The sequence below is a fragment of the Balaenoptera borealis genome (assembly GCF_965194805.1).
Source record: "Balaenoptera borealis genome assembly, chromosome: 6".
Classification (NCBI taxonomy): Eukaryota; Metazoa; Chordata; class Mammalia; order Artiodactyla; family Balaenopteridae; genus Balaenoptera; species Balaenoptera borealis.
This window is the reverse complement of record NC_138863.1, coordinates 50,382,239-50,403,559: the sequence shown is the minus strand read 5'-3', so window position 1 is coordinate 50,403,559 and position 21,321 is coordinate 50,382,239. Positions and strand designations below refer to the sequence as shown.

The following is a 21,321-nucleotide window of genomic DNA, read 5'->3' as shown; positions in this document are numbered from 1 at the left end:
AAGAAAATTAGTTATTTCTGAGATTTTCTTTTTTTTTACGGTTTTAAATTGTTGAAAAAATATTGGAAAGAAGAATAATATTTGTGACTTGTGGAAACGGTATGAAAATCAAATTTGAGGGTCCATAAATGAGGTTTTATTAAGAACATCCACACACATTAGTTTATGTACCATCTATGACTGTTCTCCTGTTACAGTGGTAAAGTTGAGTGGTTGCAACAGACTATAAGGCCTAAAATATTTATGTGCTAGGTGGTTTATTACTGAAAAAGTAGGCCCATCCTTGGCCCTACATATTGCCAACCTTTGATCTATAGCAGCAGTAAATAAATCTATTTCCTCTTCCAAATGACAGCCTGAAAACATTTCAAGGCATTTCTCATATTTCCCTCCCTCTCTTCCCTTTTTGTTTTCCATGATGAACTTCTGAAATTCCTTTCCATATTTATCATATAGCATTACTCAAAGACACTTCATTCTTTTGGTCACCTTCCTCTAGACCATTCCATTGAATCAATGCTTCTCTTAAAATGTGACTCTTAAAATGGAACATATTTTATAATATGTGGTTTGAACAGTCAGAAGAATAGTGACAATATCCCCTGTGTTGAGTATTCTACTTTCTAAATGCATCCTGACTCCATTAGGTTTTTGGAAGACTCATTACAATGTCCGCTCATAATAAGCAGTGAATCAACTAAAATCCATTTTCACATAGATTTTGGTGTTCAGTATAGGTGTGTTATTTCTTGACATTAACTGCTCCTCCCTTTTAACTATTAGATTTATTTTCTTTGAATAAAGTTTAACTCTTTGCAGTCATTCTAAGGATCTTGTCTATTGACTTTAAATATTTGTTAAAATTTAAGATTCATTGTTGTAAACAAAAATCTTTGTGTTTATGTTCAGGTGACCCTGATTTGGGATCTAATTTGTTTTTGGAAAACAGTCTCAATATGGAATCACTATAGGTTAAACCTAAATTTCTATGCCATTATATCATAAAGTGGGGCACTTTAGGCAGATTAAACAATTGACCTTAATGCTTTAGTCTTTTGTAGTAGTATTATGCAACCACATTCTTGTCATGGCCTTATGGTGGGTGTACAGTAATGTACTTCTCTGCTTTTTGACTTTGAACTTGGCCATATCACTTTCTTTGACAAATGGGATAGTAGCAGACAAGAAAGGGGCTTGCATGGCTAGGTTTGCCTTCTGGGAGATCCTGATAATTACCATGAAAAACCAACCAACCAACCAACCAACCAAACAAACAAACAAAAACAACCCTGCTCCAGGAAGGCATTGATCTATTTCTAAAACTAGAGTCTTACCAAGGAGAATTCCTTTACTTTGATGGAGAGGGTAACATTTGCCCAATACAATTTCAAAATTTCCAGGGACCAGTGATTCCTATGTGCCTATCATTCTTCTCTTTTTTTGAATGGAAATGTTATATTACAGTTATACTGTCCTCCTTTGACCATTGTGGAACTTGTCTTTTTACTTCCTAGATCTATGGATCAAGAGTGGCCACATTTGAACCTGATGTAGATCAGGACATTGGCTTGACGCTTTGTTTGGGTGAATTTGGGAGTGTTTTGGGATGGGGGTGAATATATTTTGCTCATGATAGGGATATGAATAGTTATAACCAAGAAAGTGAATTGTGGAAGATTAAATTATTTGTCCCACTTTTTAAAAAACTTTCCTATAGTAATATTATCATGGCCCAATGCGGTGGTGGGCAAAGTATGGCCTGTGGGCCAAATCCAGCTATAGCTTGTTTTTGTAAGATCCTCAGCCAATAATGGCCTTTATATTTTCAAAGAGTTTGACAAAAAGAAGAATTTGCCAAAAAGAAGGTATGTGGCCTGTAAAATCTAACATATTTTTATCTGGCCTCTCACAGAAAAAGTTTGCAAATCCCCAGCCTAATGGAAGGTGAAGAGTTCCTCCCCACCCTGGACTTTAGGCTTTGCCGTATGACTTGCCTTGGTCAGTGGGATGTTAGCAGATGTGATGTGAACAAAGGCTTGAAAAGTGTTTAAGAGTTTGAGCTTGACCCTGGGAGTCCTCCATGCCCCTCAGATTTAAAAAATTTTTAAGCGTGAAATATAACACATGCAGAAAAATGCACAAAACAAAAATATATAGCTCAATGATTAATTACAAAGCAGACAGCTGTATAACTATCACCCAGGTCAAGAAATGAATATTGCCACCACTTTAGAAGTCCTTATGCCTCCTCTCTACCCACAAAGTTGGCCCTATCCAATATGTCTCCTTGACTTTCCAAAGTGAAATATTAGTCAGTATATTCCCCTTCTTCCTGGACAATGCAAGGACTTCAGAACTCTTTAATATAGTGCTGCAAACTCATATGTCTTTTTTTTTTTTTCATATGTCATTTTTGTCTTTGTTCTATATATAGTGTGTTTATTGTGTTTATCCATTCACCTATTGATGACAGTTGGGTTGTTCTCAGTTGTTGATTCTTACAAGTAAAACTGCTATGAACGTGTGTACAAGTCCTTGTGTGAATGTTTTCTTTTGGATAAATTCCTAGGAGTGGAATGGCTAGATCTCATTGTAGGTTTATATTTAACTTTTTAAGAAACTGCCAAACTGTTTTCCAAAGTTGTAGCATCACATACATTTTCACTATCATTGTATAAAGTTCCATTTCCTCCGTATCCTTCTCAACACTTGGTATTGTCTGTCTTTTTAACTTTAACCATTCCAATAGGAGTTAGTGGTATCTGAACAAGCTTTAATTTTTTTTTTTTTTGAGGCAACAAGCTTTAATTTTCATTTCCCTAATGTCAAATGACATTGAACCTTTTTTCATGGGTTTATTTGCCATGTATATGTTTCCTTTGGTAAAGTGTATCTTCAAATCTTTTACTTTTCTTTTTTTAAAATTTAACTTAAAGTTTTTAAAATTTGAGGTATAGTTGATTTACAATATTATATTAGTTTCAGGTGTACAACATAGTGATCAAAAATTTTTATGGATTATACTCCATTTAAAGTTATTGTAAAATATTGGCTATATTCCCTGTGCTGTACAATATATCCTTGTATCTTATTTATTTTATACATAGTAGTTTGTACCTCTTAATTCCCTATCCCTATCTCCTCCCACCCCCCTTCCCTCTCCCCATTGGTAACTACTAGTTTGTTCTCTATATCTGTGAGTCTGTTGCTTTATTTAAAAAAAAATTATGTTTGTTTTATTTTTTAGATTCCATGTATAAGTGATATAATATAGTATTTGTCTTTCTCTGACTTATTTCACTAAGCATAATGCCCTCCAGATTCATCCACGTTGTTGCATATGATAAAATTTCATTCTTTTTTATGGCTGAGTAGTATTGCATTGTATATATCTATATAGATCTATAGATCTCTCTATATATACCATTATGTGTGTGTTTATACGTATATATATGTATGTATATACACACCACATTTTCTTTATCCATTCATCTGTTGATGGACATTTAGGTTGCTTTCATATCTTGGCTATTGTATTAAATAATGCTGCAATGAACATTGGGGTGCATATACCTTTTTGAATTAGTGTTTTCATTTTCTTTGGATATATACCCAGGAGCAGAATTGCTAGATCATATGTTAGCTCTACTTTTAGTATTTTGAGGACCCTCCATACTGTTTTCCACAGTGACTGCACTAATTTACATTCCCAACAACAGTGTACAAGGGTTTCCTTTTCTTCACATTCTTGCCAACATTTGTTATTTTTGTTCTTTTTGATGATAACCATACTGACAGGTGTGAGGTGATATCTCATTATGGTTTTGATTTGCATTTCTCTGATGATTAGGTCCTTTGCTTTTCCATATGAATTTTAGAATCAATTTAAAATTTCACAAAAAAATTCTGCTGTGATTTTATTTGCAAATATATTGGATCTATAGATTAATATGGAAAGAACTGGCATCTTAAAAACATTGGGTCTTTTGTTATTGGTATATTGGCATATTTATTCATTTATTTTGGTCTTGTAAAATTTTTTTCAGCATATTGTTTTAGTTTTTAGTATACTAGTCTTGCAATCTTTTGTCAGATTTATTTATCCCTTAGTATTTTCTATTTTTTATGTGATTACAATTAAGATTGTCTTTTATGTCAATTTTTGGATGTTTGTTTCTGGCATATAGATACACAATTGATTTATGCATATTGATGTTATATCCTGCAACTTTGCTAAACTCATTTATTTATTCTATTATTGTAGATGGTACTTCATTTTCTTAAGTCAGGGAGTCTGATGGGCCCTGCCCCAGTTCCCCATCTTTGAACCATAGCCTAAACATACTCAAGGCAATTGTAGGGCTCAACTTGTTTGTGTTTTATCCCTAGCAGAGATCACTATTCCTCATTTCCTGATGTCTTGAAAACCATTGTCCAGTGTCTTGAAAACCATTGTTTCACATATTTTGTCCATTTGAGGGGTTGCTTCAGGCAGATAGGTAAATTCAGTCTGGAAGAGGAAAGTTCTGGGAGTTATTCACCTCTGCATTGAGGTGCCCTAGGTAGCCACTGCTCTTCCAGCCTGGATCCCAAGAGGAGGTATTGAATGCATGGAGCAGTATGACCTCAGCCAATCTGCTGATCTGCAGCCTGAATTGCAGTGCTGTGAATGTGTGAAATAGAATGGGTTAATAAAAATTGTTTTCTAAGCTCCCCCACAGAGATTCAGATTCATTGTTCATTGGTATTAAAAACAAACATACAAACAAACACATGAAGGAACAAAAATTTCTCAGTCGAGGGGGTGGGGGAGGGATAGAAGGAAATAAAAAGATTAAAAAAATATTCCCAGTCAATTTTAATGTGTTCTAGGCTCTATGATAAAACACTATTCAAAGAGAGCAATGTCGATGTGGTTCTTAAGAAGTTACGGGCAGGATACAGGCAATCAGAAGATAGGCCAACATTTCTTTGGGAAAGGTGTTATGAAGAAGGAATAGATGAGACTTTCTGTCTATCTTTCTGAAAACTTGTTTAGTTGAAAGGGGGGAAGAACTTTTATTTTTAAAACTGCCAGCAGTTTATTTTTCCAGTTGTTGTAGAGGTAAAGCTAGAATTCCACGCTTGGGAACAGATTGCTCTGTTTGTGTGTGTGTGTGTGTATAACTTTTTTTAAAAGAAAATAAAGCACTTTTATGGGACTCTTGGTTATGTAAAAGTAAAGCTAAGATTCTGATATGGAATGGAAAGATTTAAGACAATGAAGAGGTAAACAACTTTCTATAAATATGCTTTTCTTTTTTGAAAAAGTGAGCTTATCCTCATCAGATAATAATCTAACCATTGGGGTATGGGAAAGAGACAGGAAATAATTGGAAAACTTATTTTTCTCTCTCCTCCTAGTCCCAGTTTGGCCAAGGCAAGGGATACTGGATTCTGGGTGGGAAGGGACACTCAAAGGCCCTCCTTGGTGGATGAGTAGGCTGGTCTGACTGCAAGGTGGTGTACTGTAGAGGGTTAGACCTTTGAACTCTAGGAGCATTGATGATCAGATTCAGTTTTAAGTTTTCTAAGTTGCTGTTCCTTTGGCTGTATTCAACAGTTTGTTGATGTTTTCTTTTAAACACCACAGCCAACTCATCCCTGTATATTGTTGAACTGAGGAAGTTTTCTCTTTCCAGGTGTGACAGAGTTCTAAGGTGTCTCCCAAGATTCCTTCTCCCTGGTGTTCATGCCATGCATAGTGCCTTTCCCTTGAGTGAGGGTGGAACCTAAGCATATTATGGGATATCACTCCCATGATTATGTTATTTCATAAAGCAAAGGAATTTTGCAGGTGTAATGTAGGTTCCTAATCAGTTGTCTTTGAGTTAATCAAAAGGGAGGTTACATGGGCAGTCCTGACCTACTGAAGGGAGCCCTTAAAAGAGATAATAAACAGCAGCAGATACTCTCCTAGTAGCCTTAACCAAGTAAGTTGCCATGTTGTGAGAGAAGGGGGCCATGTGTTAAAAACCTGAGGGCGGCTTCTAGGAACTGAGAGCAGTCTCTGGCCAACAGCTAGCATGAAAACAGGTATCTCAGACATCTGACCAAGAACCAGTGAGCTGGCAAGAAGATATTGATCTTCAAATAAGATGATAGCCTCAGCTAACACCTTAATCACAGCCTGGAGAGATGAGAGCAGAGGAATAGTTGATCTGTACTTGGAATTCTAACCCACAGAAACTGAGAGATAATAAATGGTGTTGTTATAAGCTGTCAAGTTTGTGGTACTCTGTTAAGCAGCAATAGAAAACTAATACACCAGTAGAGAGCCAAATAGCATGGGAAAGCAGCAGTCTCCAGAAGCAGATACGCAGCAACAAAGGGTAAGGAGTGATGACCTGGGGAAAGAACACAGGCTGAAGAGAGAAGCAGCAATTGGAACAGGTTTGTGGGATGTTTTCTTGGAGACTCATACAAATATTTAAGAAACCCAAGTAGATTTTGTATTTTATGCAATTATATCAGAGAGAGAATCAGACTCATTTGTTCACTGAGGAAAAGTTTGGTATCTGATTTTTGGAGAACTTGATGATTTCCATGTCATATTTTATGTGCCTGGCATTATACTTAGAGCTGGATATTCACTGGTGAGCAAGACAGACAATTTTTCTGCCCTCCTAGACTCACAAAGTAATGGAGAACACAGTTTATTAATTAAGCACTTACAATAGACCATAAGTGCTGTGATGGAAAAAGGGCAGGATGGTATAGGAGCATGTAGCAGTGGCACAGAATTTAGGGATCCAAGGACCCTTCTTAGAAGAGTAGATACATCACCTGATCCTTACAGAGGAACTGGAGATAGCCAAGTGAACTGGTGATGGTGGCACTGTCTCCTTGAAAGAAGAAATAGCATGGCCAAAAATAGAGAAGCAAGGGGCAGCATCACTTTTGAGGAACTGAAGGTGGTTCAATACTGTATGGTGGGAGTAGAGAGCAAGGGGAGGGAGGGTGGAGTGGCTAGAGGCTGTCGAGATAAGCTGGACGTAGGTCGTGGATATTGTGATAAACCTTATCAAAGGGTTTAACTTTTTACTGACAGCAAGGGAAGCCACTGAAGAATTTTAAGTGATGATGGGCATAAAACATCCTATAATTAAAAAAATATATCATTTGGATTGTAATGCCAAGAATGAATTAGAGCAGGACACGGCTAGAGGTAAGAGGACTAAAAATGATGAGTTTCTAAAGTCCTTTCAAGGTAAAGCTAAGAAAAAACAAAATAGAGCATATTGTCATGGCAGTGATTCAGTACTGATTTTTATTTTAAGGTAACTTTTAGAGTAGACAACTCTCTGTCTTAGTTGGTTCAAGCATTTTGGTACTGCCTCCTACCCAAGATCAAGTTGTGGCTGAAGCCTTCCTCAGTAGCTTTTAAGCACATGTTCTCTTCCTAGTATAATTAAGCAGGTCCTTCTATGTATGACAATGGATGGTGTATGACTTCTTCAGGAGTTTGGTCCTGACTTGTCTTGTCTTGATATGGAGCCAGAATTCCAGTTGCAGTATATTCTGAAATGCACTACTTTTATTTAGGACTAGCTCATTAGAAGCAAAGGAGAGCAAAGGGCCACCCTGCTGTTACTTTGTGAGCATCCACCCTCTTTCTCACCAACAGTGTAGATTAATGCTTACTCTCAAACCTTTGGAATTCTTAAATCATTTTTGTTCTTCAGAGTGTTCCAAATGGAAAACAGACACTGTCCAGTCCCATCAGTTGTAATATGGATGAAGAATCAGGGTTTGTTAGGGAAAACACAGGTATAATTTTATTTTAAAAGTTACTATAACAGGGCTTCCCTGGTGGCGCAGTGGTTGAGAATCTGCCTGCTAATGCAGGGGACACGGGTTCGCGCCCTGGTCTGGGAAGATCCCACATGCCATGGAGCAACTAGGCCCGTGAGCCACAACTACTGAGCCTGCGCGTCTGGAGCCTGTGCTCCGCAACAAAAAGAGGCCACAATTGTGAGAGGCCTGCGCACCGCGATGAAGAGTAGCCCCCGCTTGCCGCAACTACAGGAAGCCCTAGCACAGAAACGAAGACCCAACATAGTAATCAATCAATCAATCAATAAATCTTTAAAAAAAAAAAAAAAAAGTTACTATAACAAAAATTACATTAGCAAATACATAATTCAACTTCAAGGCAGAAGGCTGGATTAGAACTGGAAGGCCAAAATGTATCTGAATTGAAAAAAAGTTTTGATTTATTAAAGTAATTGATTGGAGTGATCCAGGAGAAAGATTTTGAAGCTGAGTTGACAGTCCTTGGGAAAGATGGTTGTGGGCAATTAGTGATGTATGCCTGGGCTACATTCTTTCTTCAGCAGCCTTCTAGATCTGAATTCTATGCTCTCTATCTGGATAAGAACAGATCTATGCAACTGAGACAAAGTTGAGGGTTGCATGATTTGTATTATTCAAGGCAAAAATTCCACTTTTTTCAAATTCATAGTGTTTACACTTGTGCAATTGGAGAATAATTTCTTCCTGGAGCAGGAAGGTCCTGGTCTGGAGAAATTTGCTGATGTCACTTACATAAAATGTTGATGAATCATAAGAGTCCAGTGTTAAGTACATAGGACTTGCCTTATACATATCCTGATTGTGTCATTGTGAGTCTAATCCTTATCATTTGATTTAGATGAGATTATTCTAGGAATTCCATATTAAACCGGAATATATATGTTTTCACTTTACCAGAGAGTGTTACGTTGGGAAAGATAGCAAAGAACCATTTTGTAGCAAAGAATCATTCTGTATACCAACATGTAGGCTAGGTCTAACTCATGGTCTCTTCTGGTTCAGGGTTTTTAGCTATGTTCTTTTCCCTGCTTGGGATGCCCTTGAACTTATTTGGATTCCCTCCTCCCTTTTTTCCTTCCTCCTTCCTTTCCTCCTGTCTTCCCTTTTACAGTTGTTCAAAAGTGATTTCCTCAGAGAGGCCGTCTCTCACCTTGAAGACTAGATCAGGTCTTCCTGCTCACGTTTTCATTGCTCTATTTACTGTTCTTTCATAACACTTACTGTAGTTTGTAATCATATTCTTTTGTGATTATTTGGTGAAGGTCTGTCTTCCCCACCAAACTGTAACTGTCATGAGATTGAGTTTATGTTTGGTTTGCTTATATTTTATGCTTGAGCTCAGGCACATCTATGTGGCTCGAACAGAGGAGGAACTCAATAAATATTGAGTAAATAAAAATTATACGTAATTTTAATATAGTAAAACAAGGGCAAATAAAGGTTATACCAATAATAGAGAAGTCTTTACCAGGGATTTAAATTTTGAGCTATCTTCAGGGACGTGTACAAGCTAACTGTGGGAGGGAGAGGAGGAGCAGTCTGTAAAGCAAGACCTGCATGTTGGCAGAGACACAATGTGTAGCAGAAGAAGAGGAGCAATAGTTGTGTGTCTGACGTACTGAGGGCATGGAGGGACGAGGCGGGAGTGGCCTGCAGGTCTGTTAATGAAGGCCTTGTGATTCCCTTGTTTTGGTATTATCTTCCAGAAAGTTATGGGGAATGGTTGATGAATTTTAAGCAGAGCCTATATGATCACATTTTTGCTTTAGAAAATTCATGGATTTGAAGGAATGAGCCTGGAATCTGGGACCACAGTTAGAAAAATATTGCAGGCTTTCAGGCCAGAGATGAAAACAGCATTAACTAAAAACATGAAGTGGAACTAGAGAAAAGGAGGTAAAATTGAGAAATATTTCACAGGCACAATCTACAGGTGGCTGATGGGATGGAAATGGGGAACTGTGCTCAACAGACACACACTATCGAGGGGGCAGCCTGCCCTGGGTTCAGCCCGCCCTGGGTTCAGCCCTGAGGAGGGAGGTGGGTAGGTGTTAGGAAAAGCCAGGCAGGGGAGGGTTAGGACACTGCATTGGTATCCTTTTACATTCCATAAATGCTTATCACTCCTTTTTGTTTATTTTCATGTGGCTTTGAGGCATGAAAGAAAAGTCACAAAATTAAGCTAGGAAGGTTTTTGATTGGGAGTAAAGCAGTAAAAATAAATTTTACTTAGGCCTTTTAATTTTGACCAGGGCTTTTCCATTGTCGGGGAAAAATATTTAATCAGAGATACAGGCAGTTTCTCTGGCTGTGGTTTTCTCTGACTATAAATTCTCTGAGGAGAATGAATAAATTATGGAAAATAATTGAGATGTGAGGTTATATGCTAAGTTGCATAAAAGGCTGAGAGGCCATAGTAGGATGGATGGGAATGATGTGTTCTTGACTTTGGCATGTGTATTTGTATTAGAACAACATGTCATTCTAAGTATTGAGAACTTGGTGGATGATTTATTGTATTTTAAATATCACATGAGACCTAAAATAGTGCTAAGAGGCTCTATAAATGATTGACTTTTGTTTTATCCCTGTTCATGGAAGAATGGATAAATATCATGATTCCAATTTGAAATAAGAGGTACAACAAATTGACTAAATTTGTCGATTCCAAAGTCTGCAGAGAGTCCTAGTCCTAGGAATGTAAACATTAAGCAAATTTTGGATCTGACAGGGTAACTGCAATTTCTTCCCTTGTGCTACAGGCACAGCATGTACCTTCTAATAGCCATCCTTCATTTCTGATTCAAATCCGTCAAATTGATATAAAAGCATTTAATGGGCTTTTAAAGGAGTATCCCCCTTAAAACAAGCTCTCTAATGAGTAACAAAGCTAGCTTACTATTTAAAAGAAAGCAGATTTTCCTGAGACTCGAAAGACCTGAATTATTTCCTCAGCTCTCCAGGGACAAGGAATATAAAACCTTGCGCTCTCTCTCTGAGCTTTGTATGTCATTACTGGTGTACAAAATCTGGTTAATCATCCTCCCACTGGCATCCCTTGTGGGAAGGTTGTGCAGACAGATGTTATCGTATCTGAAAAATGCTGTAAAAGAAAATCTCTTCATGAATATAAAGGAGTAATGCTGCTGCCTTGGCCCTAAATGCTCTAATTTCATACTGTTGGATACAATATGATTTCAGAACATTCTTTCTCCAATGCTTGAAAACATCTTTCTCAAGATTTCAAGCGAAGGAGACTTGTTCCTGAAATGGTTTTATGAGTGTAGGTGTCATGGCACCCTCTGCAAAGAGGTGAAGGCGTGCTGATGTTGAAGCAGTCATTGTGCTTTAGAGTGAGAAGGCTGTGCTGGTGCCTGCCCAAGTACCTGGCACTTAGAAGCAAGAATTTACGTCTACTACCAGAGCAGATGCTGACTGACTCTGCCCATAATGATGCATCCATAAACCAGCTGTGCTCAGCTTTGAGCTAAGCCATCTGACTGTTTAAGCATCCCTGTCTTGAATTTATATCCAAGGAATATCAAACCTTTAGGACAATGACAAATTGAAGTGGACCTTCTTGGGATTAACTGATGCTGGCTTGTAAGGCGGCTATAAGCATTGTTGTAAAAGGTTGGCAATAATCAGTCCTTCTAATGGTAAGTGAAAGCATTTAATTGGATACTGAGATGTGATTGGGATGAAATGTCAAGGGGAAAGTGAGAAATTCAAGGTTGTTGGTCTGCCCAGTCTTATTTTAAAAGAGACATATGCTGGAAAGATCTGTGGTTTAGCATTCTGGATTTGGCATTAAAGAGGAGTTTCAGAGCTTGATAGTTTTAGCCATGGTCCCCAAACTATATCAAATTTAATTACCTCCTTTTCTTGGCTGGACTAAGAGAGATACTTGAACAAATAGAAACTTGCTCTGGGGAACATTAAAGTTATAGTTATTTCAGTTTATTGGAATATGAATCATCGAACAAAATTGAGAAAAGAAAATTTTAGCATGGTATACATTAGATTAAAAAGCAAATACAAGTAATTATTATTGTTATTATTATTATTTGTATATTTAGCCTAATGTGTAAGAAATTTAAAATGGCACTTCTATCTTTAAAATCAGTGGATAAAGTGTTCTAGCGTTTTTGATGGGCTGTTTATTAAATTGATATAGCTAGTTAGCCTCACAACAGTTCAAGTATCATACATGTCCATTAAGGTCATCTTCAAACTACTGCACTTATTTCTAACTAATGGCACATTCACAGATCTTTCATTATGGGGAAGCTGTTACAATATGAAAATAGAATTATTTTTTTACTTTAATAGCAAACACTGAGAGGTTGCATTCTTATGCCTATAGTACTGCTTAAGTTGGTTGTGATAAGAGAGAAAGTTTTTTCATTTATACCTGATTTTATAGCACCATTAGTATTATGTTACATTTGGGTACAGAGCAGTGATTCTTGGGTGCTGCAGGGAAAAAAGTCACTAATAAAGTGTTCAATGATGGTGTCAGAGATTACTAAGTAACAAAAAGCAAATTATTAATTTTTCTTTCTAGAAATTCAGGGCTCAGGAGGACCACCAAATAGATAAAGAACTCATGGCAATCTTTGAGTGGGTGATGGAGATACAGACTGATGCCCTAAATCATCCTCTCTTCCTGTACAGGGAAAATTCCCCTCGCATAGACTGGTGAAAAGATGGAGGTCTTTGGGTTGAAGACAGCTGGATTTCTGCTTCAGCTCTATCTTTCACAGCTGCTCCCCTGGATAAGTGATTTTGTTTTCTGTAAAATAAGGCTAGTCTTACCTTTCTCACGAGGTCATTGTAAACATTGATTAAGGCAGCTTTTTATGGATGAAGACAGTCAGTATAGATCTGACATATAGTATTTGCTAAATTAATGAGACTTCCTTTCTCTTTCATTTCCCCTCCCAGCTTTAGTATTTAAGGACCTTCTTCAATCCAACTCCCTCCTCCTATCCCCAAGTGTGGCTGTGAGTTGCTTGGTCATGAGCTCTTTTTGAGTTATTTTTGAGCCCAGGCTTAGTGACATTGAGCTGGGCTCCGAGATTGGCCTTTTTAAAATTGAAAAAAAATTTTTTAGTTTTTCTATAATTTGTTCTGTTATAGACCCAAAATGTACTAGTTATGTAATTTTTACAGTGATTATAATATTTGGGTTTGTTTTTTCCCCAAATACCAGACCCAAAGTTACAGAGGACTTTGTTTTAGGTTTGAGAGGCCTCCTATAGCCAATAGCCAATTAAATGGCAGATGAACAGCATGAAAACATGACGACATAGATCTTTCTCAAACTAGCTTCTTAAGATAATACTCACAACGGTTCATTCACATTAATAGTTTGTGTTCCTTGGTGTAGAATAGTTCCAACCACGACATTAATAACAAAATCAGAGTCCATTTCTACAAAGGAACAAGATTAGAACGACATTCCTCCGTGAATTCTGATAGTTGCACTTTGCATAAGCTGGTTTTAGTTCTTTGGTTGATTAACATTTATAGCAAAATTATTTCAGAATAATTTTTTTCTGTGAATAAATCTAAGTGTGAGATGGTTTATAGTAGTATTTTAATGTAGTAGATACGCAAATGGTTGTAGATCAAAGCTAGTCTAAGTAATATTGGAAAGAATATTTTTTATAAATAAACCTGAATGCTAAATTCTGGTATATTTCTAATTGGATATTGTGGCTACATTTGAGTTTTGGAAAGTTTCTGAAGAGTTGAAGTTACTTGATAAATTAACTTTCAGAGGTCAAGATATGAGATCAATATTCTGGAAGTTCCGTAAAAAGAACTTTATATCAATAAATAATGTTTCAGTATTTTTACTTCAACTTTTGCTGCCTTTTGCAAGCTGGAAGCTAGCAATTCTAAAATAACACATTTTAGCCTATACTAGCAATTATTATCTTTGCTTTGGCAATAAATACCTTCCTAAATGTCTATATTTTATTTACTGAAAACTCAACAAATGGTATCCTGGAAGGGAGGATTTTCAGGATGCTATTGTGGGTCATAGCATGAGATTTTATATTATTACATAGTACCATGTAAAGACTTTCTCCTGAGAAGGAAGGAGCAGTAATTACTTCATTAGTTGCATAAGAGAGTCATAGGTCTGAAGCATAAATTGATTCTGATTCACCAAGGATATTATTAAGCTGTCAAAATCTGTCAATATGGAGTGTGACAACATCATGTAAAATACCATTAAAGGGTCATTAACAAGGTCTTCAAGCTCATGCTTAGCATTTTCTCTGAGTTCCTAATGGAACTTTTCTCAAAACAGGATTTAAGTCAGATGTCTCATAAACTTTAATGCTGTTAAAAGTTTGCTATTGTAAAAAAGTGTGTCTTTTTTTGAGTTTTTGAGTTCCTATGTCAGCCAAAATGGAACAGCAGTTAAGTACCAACCACAGAAGTTTTCAAATCTTGAGATTTACACCCATTATTTTTAAAATCTGGTAAGCTCTGAAGATGGGCTGCAGTTGGTACATACTGGTTTGTATGTAGAGACTTAAAACATTCCTTTGCCAACAACAGTCATTGAATTTTTGCCATTACTTTGATAGATTTTTTTTCTGTAGCAGAAAAGGAAGTACAGTTTGTAATGAAAATTTATTTTTTTTCATTACACTGTCAATTACTGAGATCTGTGGTATTTGCAAATGAGTGTCCAACAAGAAAGTTAGCGCAATATTTTTTTCCTTTCTGTAGAAATATCTGACAACCACAGAAAAAAGAAGTGAGTCATTACCATTTTTCTTACTGCCATGAATATAACTCAAAATGCCAAATTGATTGAGTCTCAGCATTGTAGGTGATGGCAGCTATGATGCAAATAACTTAGTTCTTCATTTAAATGGCAGACAGTTAGAGATTAGAGCTATTCTATCATTTTAATGAACACTAAGAAAAAGTTATCTATGATGCATGGAATAATAAGTTGCATTCTTTGAAAACAATAATAATAGTTGGAGCTGTCAAAAAACTTTATGAAACTTTGAATAACTAAACAAAATTTCATATACTTGTTCCTAGCATTTAAAAAAAGATAACTAAGATATAGATTGGAAAAAAAATAAACATCTGATGAGAATACATTGACCTGGGATGATCCAGATGGAATAGGCCCAGATATAATTTATTTGATAAGATTCTGGGAGTTGAGACCATATTCACCTGATAGAAGGAGAAATTGGGAGGATCTATACAATTGTCAAGTAAGGATTAATTGTGAGTGCTGAGTCAAATAAAAGAGTGGAAATTGTATGATAACCTTGAAAATCAGAGTGAGCTGAGCTGGGAAGGTAAGAGAGCTGTATACAAGAGTATAGGAGGAGATTTAAAGCAATTAATAAGATATTATATAATGGCATAAAAATTTAGGTGTGATCTAATTTTTGAACATAAAAACAGAGCATGATTCCTATCCTGAATGGTATCTAATAAGAAATTAATTAATTGATTTAACAAGACTGTACTGGTGTCATGACCACTGATGTTTAATTAGAAGCTGATTGCTGATTATGCCAATTTCATACCTGGGAAGTTTCCAAGGGGATGCTCCTACCTTTTGAAACTTATTTTCACTTTGAGAGTGATAATAATTATTTGCTGGCAGACTAAAAAGAAACTGGACTAATAAAATAAAAATCTCTCTCTGCTCTGAGAAGAAATGAGAGATCTTTAGCACTGACTGTTTATCATTAGGGGCTAAGGTAGCCCATGTAAAATTTGAGAGGAGGTGTTACCAAAACTTTTTCATGTGCTGTTGATTATTAAGAGAAGGGCTTGCCTTGGCTGATCACATGCTGCGGGGATGATATTAAAACTATTCAACAACTTGTGCAATATGCTTACCAACAACTAGAGTAATGCCCACTGTAGACAACCACTGTGGTCCACTGATGCTTCCAGACTGAAAATCAGTTCCTCATGGCTGGCCCAGTATGTTTTAGGGTGTGGTCTGGACCAAACATAGGCTCCATTCTAGGTGAGTGAGTGTAAATTAAATGTCGGTTTCCTATCACTAAAAAGGGGAACATCACTGAACATCATACCTATATTAAGACAACACCATGTCCACCTGCTTACTAGTGTCTGAAAGTGCTTGAATATGTGATAATTTCTGAGATGATGCTTATGAGGCAACATAAAAGACAGTGGCTAGCACAGAGCCTGCTTAATATCACTTAACATCACTTGTTTTCATGCAATAAACAGGAGTGTAGGCAATATGCTCCATTTTGTCAATTAAATTATTTTGTTAGTTGGATTATTTTTGCCAAAATTTTAAACATGTAACAAGTCAAATCAAGTAAAAATGAAATCTACCATGAATTTGTACCTTCCTGTTCTTAAACTAGTAAACTTGAGAAGATGTCATTCTTATTTTGTATCAGTAAAAGAAGGGATATTTGTATATATAGTTTATTTGGGTTAATAATATTTCAAAAATAAAACTTAAAAAATTTTGAGGATTGGGAATAAGAAGCAGTTTCTCATGGAAAGGAGGAGGGAAAGAAGAAAATAACAATAGACAACATCCATGAAACTAATGGACCTGAAAGATGGTAATTATTATGGAGAAAAAGTTTGAGTTCTCAAAAGTCAGAGTTTTGGAAAACGATATCTACAGAGTATCTGGGATTTATTCCTTTGAACCAATGATTCAACTTGTCAAATTCTCTGTTTTGAACTCCATTAAGGTCTCTCAGAAATATTCTTATAGGTTATTACAGACTGTTTTGGAGAGTTTCTCTCCTTTAAATTTCTTTCTCTTGACTTCCAAAATATTCGGCACTTTTTAGACTCATTACACACTTGTGGTCACTGACCTATTTATTGCCCAGGCGCGGATGTGCTTTGGCCGCCACAGACACTGTTCACTCTGGGGACCTTGAGGGATCCAGAGGTATGACAAAGGCCCACAGGGGCCGATGTGGCAGGGGCAGTTCAGGGAGCATGTGTGGTTTACATCATCCGACTAAGAACGTACATTTCTTGTTATAAATAGAATGATGAGACATTTCATTTGTGTAGTAAATCACAGTTTCAAATGAGCTAGTTCACATGTCACCTTTGTGAAGGCTTTATTTTTTCCTTCTTTAGATATCTCCAATAATTTACACATACCATTTTAATGGTATTTTTTTCCATTTTACTCTATTCATATGTATCTTCTCCTCCACTGGGCTATAGTAAAAGGGCCCAAGACATCTTTTAGTCATTTTTATATCCCCATATCTAGTATGGTACTTGGTATAGTGGTACCTTATAACATTTTGTTTGTTGTTTCTTTTGTGTGTTTTGATTAATGAACATAAGCTTTGCAATAGATAGAGCTGTTTTTCATAGGCTCTCTTGCCCACTTAAACATTAATGATTGTGACCACCTAGAGGGGTGGGAAAGGGAGGGTGGGAGGGAGATGCAAGAGGGAGGAGATATGGGGATATATGTATACGTATAGCTGATTCACTTTGTTATACAGCAGAAACTAACACAACAATGTAAAGCGATTATACTCCAATAAAGATGTTAAAAAAATACAAAACATTAATGAAACTTCATATTCCTTTTTTATGGTAATTCTTTGTATTGCTTTATTGTACAATTGCAATGCCCCCTTATCATCTTCTCGAATCTTCTTCCAAGTTGTGCTCACTTTAGACGCACTGGAAAAGTAAATGATTATAAAGCAAACAATTAAAGCACTACAAAGAGCTAAGATGCATATGTTACAGAAACATTAACAGTGCAAAAAAGAAATTTCTATTAGCAGTGCTTCTCAAACCTGGCTATACATTAGAATTGCCTGGGGCATGCACTTAAAATTTAAGGATGGCCCACGCCTAGTCACTTGGGTTTAATTGATCTAAAATGGGGGCCAGGGCTCTGTATTTTTTTTTAAAGCTCACCGTTAAGTAATTCTAAGTGGATCCAGGCTTAAGAACCACTACACTTCGTACTTCATTTTTTCACAATATCCACAAATATCAAATAAGAAGCCCCATTGTATATATGGCACCATCTTGGTTATTTATTAACATTAGACAAATTTCAAAGAACTTGAGGACACACTGCTATTAGGAGAAATCAATTTAAAAAATCCATTTTGTTAACAGAAATGTTGTGATGTTGATTATCTCTCAAAAGCTGGCCAATAATAAAAATCAATCCTTACTTATGTCTGTTTTGCTTCAGCTATATTTCATGGACCAGTGTAAAGTAACACAAAGAGTACCTCTAAAAAATTTTTCAAAAAGCCGAAAATGAACCCAGTTGAGTTGGAGGCAATCTAATTCAATAGATTAGATAATCATCTTAATTCTCAGTTACCTCATCCTAACAGGTTTTCTTTGGTGGAATGAGAAAGGGGGGTCAGTATAAGGTTTCTAAGAGACAGTAATAATCAGACCCATTTGTGGGTTTCTGTATTTTCATCACTGTCAAATTTACTGTCAAATTTGAAAATGGCCTAACAAAACCAGAAATTATTTTATACTTTCAAGTGTGACAAAAATCATAATGCCTGGGATTCCCTGGTGGCGCAGTGGTTGAGAGTCTGCCTGCCAATGCAGGGGACACGGGTTCGAGCCCTGGTCTGGGAGGATCCCACATGCCGCGGAGCGACTAGGCCCGTGAGCCACAACTACTGAGCCTGCGTGTCTGGAGCCTGTGCTCCGCAACAAGAGAGGCCGCGATAGTGAGAAGCCCGCGCACCGCGATGAAGAGTGGCCTCCGCTTGCCACAACTAGAGAAAGCCCTCGCACAGAAACAAAGACCCAACACAGCCATAAATAAATTAATTTAAAAAAAAAATCATAATGCCTATAGGACCTGTACACCAGACCTAGGCTGTTGTTTTATAGTTAAGACTAAAAGATGTAGCTTACCTATGAACAATTTCAGAACCAAAGGAACAAAGATCCCAATCTTACAGAAATAGTTTTCTAATAGCGTAGATATGAAATTTGAAATAACTGGATTAAATGCATACTTTAAAAATTATCTTTCTTTCCTCTTAGTGACACATAGATAGTAAAATACCAGCAACCAGACAAAAGTCATCACCTCAATTGAACAATAGTGCAAGACTACCCTGCTATGTCTTTGCGTGAGCTGGTGGTGCTGAGCCACCTAACAAAAATGTTCATGGCTTACACTAATGAACTCAAAACAACAACACTTACTTGATTAAGTCCATATCACTGAGCTGTGTTAAAATGTTTGCTAAGGGATGTTTGAGTCCCCTTCGAAAGAGTTCACTGAGAATATCTACACACTTTAGGCCTGTTTTCCTGCCAATTATATTCCGTAGTCTAAAATTTCCACTGGATATAAATTCCCTCAGCTTCTCCCAATCTATTTTAGGATTTTGTTTACATTTTTTTTTTAATGTTGAACAAACCACTTTTTCAGAATGAAGAGCCGGCAGCAAGTTTTTATTGGGATCTTGGTCTGTGCTTTGTGTCCATAGCGGGCAAGATTGTGGACTGTCACTGAAATTTTCCACCAGGGGAAGGCTACTGTTTTCATGTTCATCGAGGCCACTTTGTTGGGAAAATGAAGAGTAGCCACTGTCTTCATAAGGTCCACTGGTCTCTAGTTCTTCTATGTCATTTGAACTGTTAAGTGTCGTACATGTTGATTTTCCTTATTATGCCAGGGTTTGCTTTCAGTTTCAAGTTCTACGAAACTGGGGCTCACAACTGGTGACCCAAAATCTGATAACCTTTCATAGTCTTTAATGCAGTCTATATAAGAACCTTCCAAATATGCAGTAGTGTAGGAACCTTGTCTTCTGTCATCAGGCTTTACCAGTTTAATTCCAGAATGAACGTGGTAATAGTTAAAATCCCACTTCATTTTGACGGAGAGAGTGGGACTTTCTTCTTTACAACCGTCCGAAGGGCGAGGGCGCCGTAGCTGCAGTGGCAGGAACCGGAGGGCGCCGTGGGGAGCAGCTGCAGGGGCGCCGGCTCACGCCAGGGCGAGTGGGGTCCGCCTCAGGTGAGGGAGCTGCACCTGCGGCAGAGAAGCAGGCCACCCACTTCTCAGAGCTCTGGAGACTTCACATTTCTGATTTTGATTGTTAGTTAGGTAATCAAAATATAACCATGTTATGTTCTAAGGTCAGTTCTTTCTGTTTTTAATTGTATGCTTTCCTTAATTTGTGCTCATTTCTAAGTTTTTGAACTGTGTTTTTATGTTTATTCTTTTAAAATTTTCATTGTGTTTTCTTTTTATTAAGAATATAACCCCAATAACTCTTGTTTATTCCCCCAGATACAGAAATATGTGATGGTTATGTTCTAGTTTGTTGAAATTTTTAGTTAGTTAAAATTAGATTCTGGTGAAACTATTAATTGACATGGGGTAGAACTAGCATGTTGGAAATTGGGGTGTCTAATGCCTGCGTTGAGTACAAACCTTGATTTTTTTTAAGCATAGAAGCAGTCTAGGGATGTGCCTCAGACACAGGAAGCCTTTGGGCTTTATCACCCGGCTAGACTCACAATAGGGAGGGTGTTGGTGCCCCAGGGTGAGTACTAAGTCAGGCTAATGGCTACCCCTCTAGCTACTGATATACAGGTGGCAAAGGAAAAAACTGTGAGCTATAATTGCAGAGTGCCCTCTTTTCCTCATCTTTTATGGAGAGTCTTCCAAACAGATATGGTGCTTGTTCTTTGCAGGGAGATATGCTCCCACTGGCTATCGGCATGCGTTGTGAGCTAATTTAGGTTCACTGAACATACCTGAAAATCTCTATAGCTAAGCCCCTCATTTCTGTGTATGAGACTTTTTATTTTGTGAAATGGATACAGTAAGCAGGAAGAATCAAATACTGCTCAGGTAAGATTTCTACTCAAAAGCTTTTTCAAAGGAGGCTATGAATTATAATGCAAAAGGACATTGCACTCACTGCATGGTGATCTGGTTCTGAAAGCAAAGCCTTTCTTTGATAACTAGAGGACAAGTAATTCTAAAGATCAAAAAACTTGTTATCATACCAAGAAACCTAAATCTGTGCCTGTGTATGTATTATTTTCCAAAATGTTCAGTTATGTATTATTCTCTGTCACCTCAGTGTTCAAAAACTAAAATGAACCATGGGATGGGGGGACAGTAATATCACTACAGCCCATCCTGGGCAGCCAGTTGGATTGTTTATAGGCCACCTCAACTTATCCTTCATTGTCCTGCTAGCTCCTTTGAAGTAACTCTTAGGTTTCTCTTTCTCTCTCCAGTGCCTGGAGCTTCTGGCAATATGACAAGGTAAGCAATTGACTACAGCAGAAGCAGCAAACTGAGGCCTACGGGCCAAGTCTAGCCCTGGCCTCCTTTTGTACTGCCTGTGATCTGAGCATGGTTTTCACACTTGGAAAAACAAAAAACCAAATAAGAATCTGTGACAGAGACCATAG

The 21,321-nt window shown here is 37.1% G+C and overlaps 1 pseudogene across 1 annotated transcript; it reads right to left on the bottom strand.

Annotated features, from left to right (window-relative positions):
* Positions 1-18,716: 18,716 nt before the first annotated feature.
* On the bottom strand, positions 18,717-19,967 carry LOC309631350 (F-box only protein 5 pseudogene; annotated as a pseudogene). The gene has a single exon. The product of its transcript is annotated as an F-box only protein 5 pseudogene (transcript).
* Between the last annotated feature and the right edge of the window lie 1,354 nt (positions 19,968-21,321).